The sequence below is a fragment of the Pectinophora gossypiella genome, chromosome 21 (genome assembly GCF_024362695.1).
Source record: "Pectinophora gossypiella chromosome 21, ilPecGoss1.1, whole genome shotgun sequence".
Taxonomy (NCBI): domain Eukaryota; kingdom Metazoa; phylum Arthropoda; class Insecta; order Lepidoptera; family Gelechiidae; genus Pectinophora; species Pectinophora gossypiella.
In genome coordinates this window covers 4,703,350-4,715,953 of record NC_065424.1, presented here as the reverse complement: position 1 = coordinate 4,715,953, position 12,604 = coordinate 4,703,350, and positions in this window count along the sequence as shown.

Here is a 12,604-nt window from a genome sequence, read left to right as displayed (position 1 = left end):
TTCAGCGTCTGATGATGACCAGATGGTCATAAGTTAGGAAATCGATATTAAAATAACGCGTAACCTTCGAGTTTGGGCTTGTTTGAATTGTCTTGATGAGAACTTTATTGGTGGTTGGTATTTAGGATTGGATGATAACCAAAAGGAAGTTTGGGTTTGTTTGATTTGTCTTGATGAGAACTCTGACTCTAGGTGGTTGTTGCTGGTTGATACTCAGGGTGTGATGATGACCAGGTGGTCATTTGTATTGTCAACTTAGAAACTCGATGTTAAAATAATTTGCCTTGACGAGCATTCTAGCTCTGGTTAGTATTCAAGATCTGATGGTAACCAGATGGTTATAGGAACTCCATTTTAAAATGACGCAAGATGTGGTTACTAGTATGAAGTCGGAAGGTAGTCGTCATGGAATCTAGACAATATAATAACGCTCTCTAACTCACTTGTTTGAGTGATCTTGAATATTACTCTGATCTGAGATGGAATTGGGATGCATCTTAATATGTAGCCATAGGATGAAGTCCGTATCGCATGGTTTAGGCGTATGGTACGTTACGGTTTTGTATGATGCGTATATTAATTTAAAGACTTGAATCGAGTCTATTTTTTAGTCGAGGAATCGACTGGATTCGACTAGAATCGATTAAAATGGACTGGATTTGACAAGCACCTAGAATCGTCACAATCAGCTTGAATGGACTTAAACTGACACAAATGACTTGATCCACTCCACTAGACTGGATTCCACAAAATCGCCTGGAAACGACTAAAATCGACAGTTTTTTATTAATAATATAGGCTCACGTTTGAAAACCGCGTCATTCTCACCTGGTGGTATGGGACGATGTGGTCTAGGGTGAATCACGCTTACCTAGTACATGCCTATTCACCCTAGCCTTGAAAAATGCCAAATTATAACGAGTTGGAAATGCAGACAACAGTTCCAGTCCTTTGCTATTCGCATTAAAAAGGAAGAGGCAAAACGTTTAGTGCGGATTGGTGGTATATCAACAACATGAAATGTCTGCCGACGACTAGTTGATCGAAGATGGAATAGTGTGGGTGGAATTAACTCATGAAGTTCCTGCACACACTGAACCGCACACCGAAGTGTATCCTATAAAAAACCGCTACCCTTCGTCTGTGTTTTAGACTTTGGAGTCGAGTCTTCACTAACGACTCATTGTCATTGTCATTAGCTTTAATGCTCAACGCTCCACCAAGTCGAGAGCGGCCAACCGAGAGCTGGCAGAGCCTTGCCAAAGGTGACAGCAGTACTCCATACTACAACGAACCTGTGCTGTGTATAGATCGAGCAACTGCTCTGAGGGGAAATATCATCTGACTTTAGAAAGGATGTCTGATTTTTGGCTGCAATTTTGTTATAGACTCGGTGTAGCAGCCGAAGTTTAGGTTGGCAATTAGGTCCATACCATAGAGCTCGAGATAGTTGGTAATTGACGTGGATATTAGTGATGGTGTAACGAATGTAAATTTTTAGACATTCGCGAATGCGTATACGAATATCTGCAAAAAATATTCGCGAATGCTAATATTCGTTACATCACTAATGGGTACACTCCGGAACATTGGAGCCAGATTCGTTTCGCGGTGAACAGACATGCCTGGGTTTTGGAAGCGTTGAATTCGACCAAGTTGTTGTCACCCCGTTCTGAGACGGACTTAAGGGTCAAATTCACACGATTCATAAGATCCTGATAACAAGTTCTGATAATGCTGACATTCCTGGTGCTTGTTCTCCGTCACTGTGCTATCGTCTGCATACCCATAGGACATAAATCAGCAGATAATTGATCTGGAGCAGGAAGATAGTGGGAGAGAGAACAGATCCCTGAGGGACTCCGGCACTAATACCATGTAAATCAGACGAGCACCCATCGACGACTTCCCAAATCCGTCTATTCCTCCGGAAGTCAGATATCCAATTACACAGGCTAGAAGGGATCCCATATGCCGGAAGCTTTCCAATAAGCCTATGGCTATATTTCCAATAAGACTCTCCCAAACCCTATCAAAAACCTTTGTGATATCAAAGGACACGGCAAGAGCCTCGCAAGTGTGTAGCGTACACAAGAATTCGCCAGTTGACCTATTACGGCGGAAACCAAATTGGCGGTCACTAAATAGATCGTTGGTGAAGGTACGCTAGAAGGGAATTGTTCAAGTTCGCTGAAATGGGGCGGTAGTTAGCAGGGTCGGCACGGCACGACTACCTTTTTTGGACACAAGCTGCACATAGGCAAGCTTACATGGGTTCGGGACTAGTCCTGAACCCAAAGAGAGCCGGTAGAGCCGTGTCAGTACTGGAGACGACTCAAGTGCACAGTTCTGCTGTACGATTGCTGGAATACCATCTGGACCACGGAACTCATTCACGTCTAGAATGTGAAGCATTTTTAGGACCTCATGTTGCCGGATACAGATCTCTGCCATTCTTCTTCTTCTTGTAGTTTCGATGGCATTCAAATTTTTTTCAGCCCAGTATTGCCATTGCCAGATCACAAGGAGGTACACTAGGTGGAATATTGTTCTCAGCATCTAGACGAGAGTCGCAGGTGACGAGATAAATAAATTTGCCTTCTCGTGCGCGGTATAGGTCAGCGATCCATCAGGTTTCAGCAATGGCGGCAACAACAGACGGCAGAAATTAGCTAGATAAATACCAGTTGGGTACTTAGCCAGTTTCGCACCGATTTGGCCTACTTATATGGTCGAAACGAGCTCCGCGTATTGTCCTCTTGCAAGACTTGGCGGCGTTATTCGGAGTTTTCTTCAGAGTTAGGAGCTTTGCAGGTATATTCTTCACCCCACACCCGGTATGCGGGTCTGCGCAGCTCGTCGGGTCTTCTGAAGAAAAGCATACCTCACTCCAAGGATAGGACGCGAAGAAGTGCCGCATCTCATCCCAGTCTGCTAACTTGTATCGTCATATTCGCCTGGATTCTCTGCGGTTAAGATCAGATGGGGGATAGACAGATAGAGATCTCACCAAACAATGGCCGGAAGTTCCTAAAGGAAAGTCACTGATACTTGATATCGGTCCGGATCAGTTGTCGGCAGAAGGTCCAAGCAGTTGGCGGTATGGTTGGTAACGTCAGGTACCCTTGCAGCGCAATTTACCAGCTGTGAGAAACTTAGTGACAAGGCAAAAGCCTGCACCTCTTTGTCAGCATGGTCGGTCTGCTGGAACGGGTACAAACACTCTTGATGGCAGGCGTTGAAGTCCCCCAGAAGAAAAAGTTGCGTTGAGGGATACTATACTCCGCATTACCAACTCCACTTTGCCAACTCCGATGTGTCATTAAGGTAGGTGAATAACCTGGAATCCAGTCGAGTGAAGTGGAATCTAGCCATCCTTATCGATTCCAATCAATTTTGTAAATTTTACTCGAATCCAGACGATTTTAGCCGATTTTTAACGATTCCATTCAATTTTGTCGAATATAGCCGATTCTTCAAAAACGCTTGTTTCCCGTTTATACCCATCTTTCTCTTTCCAGCTGAGTTTGTTTTAATATTTTACTCTTCGTTAGTAATAACCTATAAAACCGAGGTTAACCCTTGATATGTGTTAACAGGTTTCAATAGGTTAACAGATTAACGTGTTACCGTAATAAAAGGATACCGATTGAATCTGTTAACCTTTTATATCGGTTAACTTTTTAAATGGGTTTTCCGAACACTGTATTCCTGTTGGAAAAACTGTAGTAAGGACATTGGCTCCTTTATTATTATTACATTTTTCTGTATAAAAAAAAAAGTTTTTGTCACCTTTGTACGGTACTAGGTGCACCGAACTTGTATTAATTAAATTGTCGCACTGTTATGGGTCCACTAATGCACTACTTTAATAACACACACTGATTGTTACTGTTAATTAATATTTATTATAATTAAATTGAGGAGCACAATGTTGTTGTTCTAATAGTTCGTAGCAGAGAGAGAGAATAAAATTGTTGCCATATTAAAATATGTAATATAAAAAAGTAAATTTGTTGGGTTGCCAACAACCTTTACTTCTTGTCTTTATTTAGTAATCAGAATTTCATAATTTATCTTTTTACCTAGGAAACTCAATTGCAAAATTTTTTTTAGATGAATTGCTTTGACGATACCTTTTTACACCTCCGCCGGGTCTACATGACAACGCGCTCGATATAATTCGGCGCGGTTTTCATGCAGACCCAGCTGGACTAGTGAAGACGAAAAATAAACAACAAATTACTATTTTTAATAACTTTTATTTGTATTTATAATAACTATTGTTCAAGTAAAAAACTCGGTTGCTTGGAACGAACTGACTTTATTTTTTTTTATATATTATTTTGACATATGATATTAGTACTACAAGAGTAACATAGATGGCGCTGCTATTTATTCACTAATTATTTTGATACCTATTATCATTATTCCCACTTAACAAAATAATTATAGTTTCCGTAAAAATCTACTAATCCAAATGCTTCCACAAATTTATAATGTTTTGCTATATTCAATCCTTTTGTCAACAAATCTGCTGGCATATCTGCAGTAGAAAGATATTCCAACTTTATTATATTATTTACAATATTATCACGAAAGAAATGGAAACGAATATCTATGTGTTTGGATCTTTTATGCAAACAATTATTCTTGGCTAGCTTTTGAGCGGATTGGTTGTCATTAAAGATAGTAATTACATAAGTTTCATTCGTAATTTCATATTGCAAATTTCGTAAATATAAAGCTTCCTTACAACAATCTGATATGCCCATATACTCAGCTTCGGTGCTCGATAAAGCTACCGTAGTCTGTTTTCTTGTTTCCCAAGAAACAGCTCCACCAGAAAGAATAAAGGAATAACCAGTATATGAACGCCTATCTATTGTGTCACTCGCCCAATCAGCATCTACATAAGCTTTTAAATTTGAATTACAATTAGCACTGTATCTTAAACAAAGACTTTTAGTTGTTTTTAAATATTTCAACACCCTCTTAGCGTAAGCCCAGTGTTCCTCATTATAACAATTATTAAATTGACTTAAATAATTTACAGAAAAAGTTATATCTGGCCTGGTTAATACTGCTAAATACATCATACTACCAATCAGCTGTTGATAAGGATATTTAGTGTTACAATGTTCACTCTTATTCAAATTCAATTTAGACTCAATTGGTGTTTTTATAGGTTTACAATTCTGAACATTAAATTTCACCAATAATTTTTCAATATACTGTTCCTGATCTAAAGTAATTACTCCATTTTTCTTATCTATTTTTATTCTCATGCCTAAACATTGTTTCACACAACCTAAATCTTTTATTTTAAACATTGATGATAAACTATTCTTCAATTTTTCTGTTTCTTGTTGACTATTAGAAAAAATAAAGAAATCATCAACATAAAGGGCAATAATTATCTTAATGTTATTATAAATTTTAGTATACAAGCAGGGCTCTAACTGAGACCTTTTAAAACCAATTTCTTGCAAAAAAACATTTACTCTTTGGTACCATGCTCTAGAGGACTGCTTCAAGCCATAAATGGCTCGTTTCAGTTTCAAAACTTTACTCTCTGCATTATTACATTTAAAACCTACTGGTATTTTCATGTAAACAACTTCATTCAAGAAACCATTTAGAAATGCAGTCTTAACATCTAGATGTGTTACATCAAAATTTAACTGAACTGATAAGGCAAACAAAATTCTCAGAGATGAATGTCTTAAGACAGGAGAAAAAGTTTCATCAAAATCTATACCTGGTTTTTGAACGTACCCTTTGGCTACTAATCTAGCTCGGTATGTAACATTATTGTCACTATCAAATTTGTGTTTAAATACCCATTTACATGGGACTATAGTGCTATTAACAGGTAAATTAACAACATCCCAAGCTTCATTTTCTCTAAAGGATTCAAGCTCCTTGTCCATAGCCGATTTCCATTCAGTACTTTCTGGTCCATGAAGAGCCTCTTCCAAACTGATGTCACCATAGTCCATTTCACTGCTTGTGCAGATACTTGAAAAACCGAACCAATCAGGCTGCCTACGAACTCGTTTTGTTATTCTTACATCCTCTGGAACCTCAGCCGATGCTTCTGAACTCTCAACAGATTCTTCTGGAGCAGGAGCATCATAAAACCTTTCCCCAGCACCATTGTCAGTTACAGATGAAATGCCTTCTTGTTTCACTTTCCAATCCTCAATAGTTTCAGTTCCCACCTGATCCAATACCGTCTTGTCTGAGTGCCCCTCTTTTTCTACTTCCCTCTCCTCTTTCAACTCCAGTTCTACATTTTCCTGGGCTATGTTTACTGGAAACTCATTGTCTTGCTCATGAATCCCCTCCTCAATCACAACAATGTCACGACTCGTTGTTATGGAGTTATTGTTGGGATTGTAGACTCTATAACCCTTTACGTTGTCTGGATAGCCAACCAGGATGCATTCTCTTGCTTTTTTATCCCACTTGAGTCTTCTCTCCTTTGGTATGTGCACCATCACTTTACTTCCAAATATCCTTAAATGGCTTACATCAGGCTTCTGTTTTGTCCAGACTTCAAATGGTGTACAGTTGTTTAATCCTGATGCTACTGATCGATTTCTCAGATATACTGCAGTATTCACTGCTTCTGCCCAAAACCTTTTGGTTAGACCTGCATCAAACAACAAACACTTGGCCTTTTCTACTACTGTACGGTTAAGCCTTTCACACATCCCATTCTGTTGTGGAGTATATGGATTGGTCTTTTGGTGTATAATTCCATGCTGTTGTAAATATTGGTCGAATTGCTTGTTACAAAATTCTAAGCCGTTATCAGTCCTTAATATCTTAATATTTTTTCTTGTCTGATTTTCAACCATTGTTTTAAAAGCTTTAAAACATTCTATGGCTAGGTCTTTAGTTTTTAGGAAGTATACAAACGCCATCCTACTACAATCGTCCACAAATAACAAAAAATACTTCGATCCTCCAATTGATTTCATTTCCATGGGACCGCATATGTCAGCATGTACTATGTGAAGCAGTTCATCGCTTCTGTTACCAAGCTGTGGGAATGGTAACCGGGTCTGCTTACCTTCACAACACACTATGCAGTTTTTCTGACTTACTTTGGACTTATCACTGTACAACATGCCTATAACTGCACCTTCTTGCATTTTTTCTAGATCAGTATTATTTATGTGAGCAAATCTGCGATGCCATACACGCCTTGATACTGGTGTAAACAAACATTGTATTTGTTTAATGTTCAACTTATACACTCCGTCCATTAAGTCCCCTATAGCAACTAGTTCATTCCTCTGATTGTATATCTTGCAGCAACTGTTATTAAATATCACTCTGTTTCCTTTTTTCACAAGCTGGCTGACTGACAATAAGTTTGTAGCAATTCCTGGCACATATAGTACTCCAGTCACCGGTATCTCATATTCTGTACTGTTTACTACTGTTGTAATCTGGATTTCTCCACAACATTCTACATTAATCTTCGATTTATCTGCAATAACTATCTCCGTAACATCTGGCTGTGAGACATTTTTTAGCCAATGTTTATTTGCTGTCATGTGCATACTCGCACCTGAATCGATGTAGAAATCTGTAGTACTAAACCTTGCACTGAGAAATGTGGCACTAAATGCATTTGTCTGTTTCTTTTGTTGTGAATCACATTGATTTTTATAATGTCCAAGCTTCTTGCATTTGTAACATTTGATTGTTTTTTTTTCACTTGACGTATTTGTCAAATTGACATTTGCACTGTGGTCGCTTAAGTTTTTTTTCTTTTTGTGTTGCCAACTTTTAGAAACAAAAGCATTTTGCTGTGTTCCACTACAAAAATCGCTTTCGTCACCAATGTCTATTAGCTTTGATTTAATGGCGTCGGCCGTTAAAGACATACCAGAATGCTCAATGGCCATAATCATCGGCGAAAACTTTTCTGGTAATCCTGCCAAGAGGAGCGATCCAACCCATTCATCACTAATTTTAAAACCAGTATTATTCAATCGCTGACTGGTTTCGACGATAGAAGTTACGTATTGCGCCATTGACTCGCAATTTTCACGTCGAATGGATATTAAACTTCTTAGCAAACCAATTCGTCGGGTGAAACCGGTGTCATCGTACATTCTTTTCAGCTTATCCCATAAACTCTTCGCAGTTGTTTCTTCCTTAATATGTACGTAGATCCCTGGTTCGATAGTAAGAATGATTTTCGCTCTCGCTTTTGCATCATTTGTTAAATCTTTTTCCTTGATGCATACCTCCATTCCTTCTAGTATTAGGAAGTTTTCGACTGCAAACGCCCATTCTTCATAGTTTTCTCTTCCTTTTAGTTTGGGAATACTAGCTATAATGCTCGAGGACATCTTTCGATATTATCACAGCTATTAATTAAGCACTTATTTTTGGAAACGCGCGGCACATAACCTGTTCAAGTAAAAAACTCGGTTGCTTGGAACGAACTGACTTTATTTTTTTTTATATATTATTTTGACATATGATATTAGTACTACAAGAGTAACATAGATGGCGCTGCTATTTATTCACTAATTATTTTGATACCTATTATCATTAACTATAATTTACACAAACATAACGAAACCTACTGTCAACTCATATTTGTATTGAGTGAATCGCTATAGGAATTAGATTATTAATTCGCCGAATTACTTGAGGGTGTCATTCAGTCACTATTAAAAAATAAAACTTTTAATCATTTAATGAGTATGGATATGTCACGCGGTGGTATAAATAAAATAAAAAAAAACATTCCTTTTTATTTTTAAAAGGAAATAAATCCGTATACGTCATCTGTATGCGCCACGAAAGAAGAAAGTCCGTATTTGACAGGTAATAATAAAAAAATAATAATTAATAATAATAATTCTATGCAATTACCGCGACACTAGCGCCGTGGCTGTGGGACTTTTTTTTAAATTATGGCAATGTGTCGCTTAGGAGTACGACCATTCTGCCAGTGTCGAAGTGATCAGAAAACAAACTGAAAAAATGTGGGACTTCTTTTCGTGACGCGAACTCTAGTGTCAATACGTCAAATTAACACATTTTGGATGAACTAATCTTGATCATACATATGTATGAGAATGTCGATTAATCATTGGACCTTGTTCACAGTTATAAGTTATATTATAATATGTTCACTTTATAAGATGTTCACCAATCCATACTCAATAAAATCTAAAAATATGTTTTATCTATGTAGATAGACTTCGTATGTCTATTGTAAAAACGTGCGATACATATCGCGTCGACTGCGATAAGAATGGCTGAAGCGTAAGTAATGTATATACGCGCGGGTTTAATAGTATAAGTGACAAACAAGCGATGGTCACATCAAACCTACGAATAAATAATAAGTCAGGAAGAGTAATTATGAACAAACGCCGGCGAAATATTGGCCCCACGACATTCTAAAAGGTCGTAAATCCATAAAACCAATCAGTAGCGATTCCGTGACGCGCTTCATTGCGACAAGCGCTGTGATTGGTTATCAACAGGCATCGTAATAGAGGTTGGTGCGTGTGTTTCCGGGGTTCTCAAATCAAGGATGTTGTTATGCAATGCATGGGTGAGTATAAGTAAAAAATGGACGAAACTAACGGTGGATTTAATAATTTTCAGTGTTTTGTGTTTCGGATGCGCTGAATTATGTATTCAAGTAGTATTATTATATTGCATGTTTTGTGTTTTGAATGAATTGGTATTTAGTAAAAACAACTATTCAATACTTCAATTTTTTACTTGGATGATATATAAATATAATTACAATGTGACTTATTATTTACTGGAATAGGATGGAAGCCGATCATCCTGTCTTCTTTCGTAACGAACTGCTTTTATCCATTTTTGCAGTCGGTTTTAATTTTTGGGGAAAATAAAAAAAGGAAATTTCGATAAGACTAAATAACAGAAAAACTTATATTTTGCTGGAAATTGTTAGTATTGACTGGATAGTATGGACTGCATAATATTACAAATTATAATTTATCTGATTTAAGCTAGGAACTTCTTGAATAATGCGGACCAAACTACTCTGTGTTTACGAGAACAGAAATGTTATATTTACCGATGATAAGTTATTCCAGTTAACTTTTTGCTCCGCTTTTTTCATTTCCTACACCAACTAACTACACATGACGACATTTTACATAATATTTCACTGTTGTTTCCATAGAAATATAGCATAAATCGAGCAATGACGTACGTCAGTGACGGCGCGAGGCATATTGAAGTAGGTGCGAGTAGTCTTTTTAAGCCCCGCCCACTCAGTGTACATTTTAGTGGCGTTAAATTCTGAGCGTTGTTACTCTTCCTGACTTATTATTTATTCGTAGCATCAAACTCATTTGCAAGAAAATGTTTATTTTTTTACTTAATCTTTTATATTATGACCACCCTGGTTTTATTGCACGGAATTCATTGAATCCATATTATATGTTTTATTTATATTTCTTATTTATATATAAAATACCGGAATTCTTATTGTTTAACGTTACATTCATATTACACAAGTTTTCAGTCACGACATTCGCAGATTTTACATTTAATTCTAAATAGTTAGGGTGTTAGTGACATGGTAACGAAAACTTTAAGGCATGATTCAGACCATTATTCTGAGTTAATATCAAGTGGAATTTTCCATCACGACACTATAGAATACAAAATAATTAAAGAAACACAAAAAATCATGAACTTTGCGACGGTAAATTCCACTTGATGTCAACTCAGAATCATGCTCTGAATCATCCCTATCAGTATTCGTTACGATGTCACTAACACCCTGTATTGTCATTTGAAACAAAGGATAATGCAGGTAACTAATTAGACCACAAGGTATAATTCCATATTACACTTTTTTATAAAAGTCACTACAGTTTCTCCACCAACCCGTAATGGAGAACAGCGTGGTGGAATAAACTCTGTCACGCGTCAGTCAACGTCAGTCAACGGAAAGTATACAAACGTATAGGAAAGCATTTTTAAGTTTAAGCGAATGCTAATTTCCATGTTTAAAACACTGTAAGTCAATGTTAACATTTTAAATTAGTAACATAATACCTTACCCGTAAGTATACCCTTGCCCAGGGATACGGGTGACAACCTCAACGGTTGCAGAGGTGGAGATGGGAGCCATCGGTACGGCAATGCAGGACGGTAGAGGCGAGTCACAGTGACTGTAGCCTGGAACCTGACAGGGCAGCAGTGACTGACAGTATTATTCAGAGGCGGAGGACAGGAGTCCTAGTACGGCTTTGAAATAGACTACTCTGGGCGCCATCCCACTCGCGTCAGACAGAGTACCGCGGGGCGGAAGGCAAGAGGGAAACCACTGCTCTATTTTTCTCTAAACAGAGTAGCATGGAGAATGCTACAGTGAGCGCGCGAACAATGAATTATAGCATTTTGGGGGCGGCCTAGACCTGCTAGTTCCGCCCACACGCAACAGATGGCGCACATCATTCAATAAAGAGAGTGAAAATCTGTCTACCGAGACCTACATCTCAGCGAGGGATAATAGGATTACAAGAAGAAAATTATACCTTGTAGTTTAACGGATGCGGCATAAAATATCTTACTATTCCGAAAGTATTGGCCACATAGTAAATACTGCACATTTTATACAAATTCATCTTTTTAATAATTTTTTTGGGTCCTCAAACTGTATTCGTGACATCTTGACAAGGCCAAGCGCAGACTAAGTGGATATTCGCCGACGATTGAAATGTTAATCGTTATGTACAGGGTTTTACTAAATTACATAACATAGTAAATTCTGAACATTATCTCTACTTAATCATCATCATTTACCTAATTATGACATAAGCAGGGTCTGTGAGGCACTTTCATTCTTAACGGTGGATAGCATCGCGCTGTGTCCCAGAACAGGTTGGCAGTGGATGGTAGGTATAGTAAGGGGCGAACCTATTGTAACTAACCGGGCATAAATCGAACTTAAAAACGAAATGAACTGAAATGGTGTCAAATGAAAAAAGTGCTGGAAAGAGTTGAAGAAAGGAGAACCATATTGAAGACTGTAGAAAACCGGAGAGGAAATATGATTGGCCACCTGATACGACACGATTCATTTATGACAAACATTATAGAAGGAAAAATTGAAGGGAAGAGAGGAAGGGGTAGAACATTTATGAAACAAATAAAAGAGAAGTGCAGGTCGTGTCGTATCAGGAGGTGAAGGATTTGGCGGGAAGAAGAGAGGAATGATTACTCCACCGACAAGAGCGCAGCTCTTAAATAAGGAAGACAGAAATTGAACTTAAAGTGGAATTCAGTCGTTTAAAGCCCGAGGCAGGATTCGAACCCGTAATACCACGATGTAAATCGTGCGTTCTCCGGGCTATCACGGTTTTATCTGGTGGGAATAAATACTTGAAATACATAATAAAAAGGTTGCCTGGAAGAAATTGCTGTATGAGCAATAAGACCACCTGTTGTGCCTTTCTGTATCTGTTGTCCTTATTTCTGTATATTGTGTCCATTGTGCTCTCAATAAAGTATTTTATCTATCTATCTATTTATACTTAATTTGAAACACATGTTTAAGAAGCATATCAAA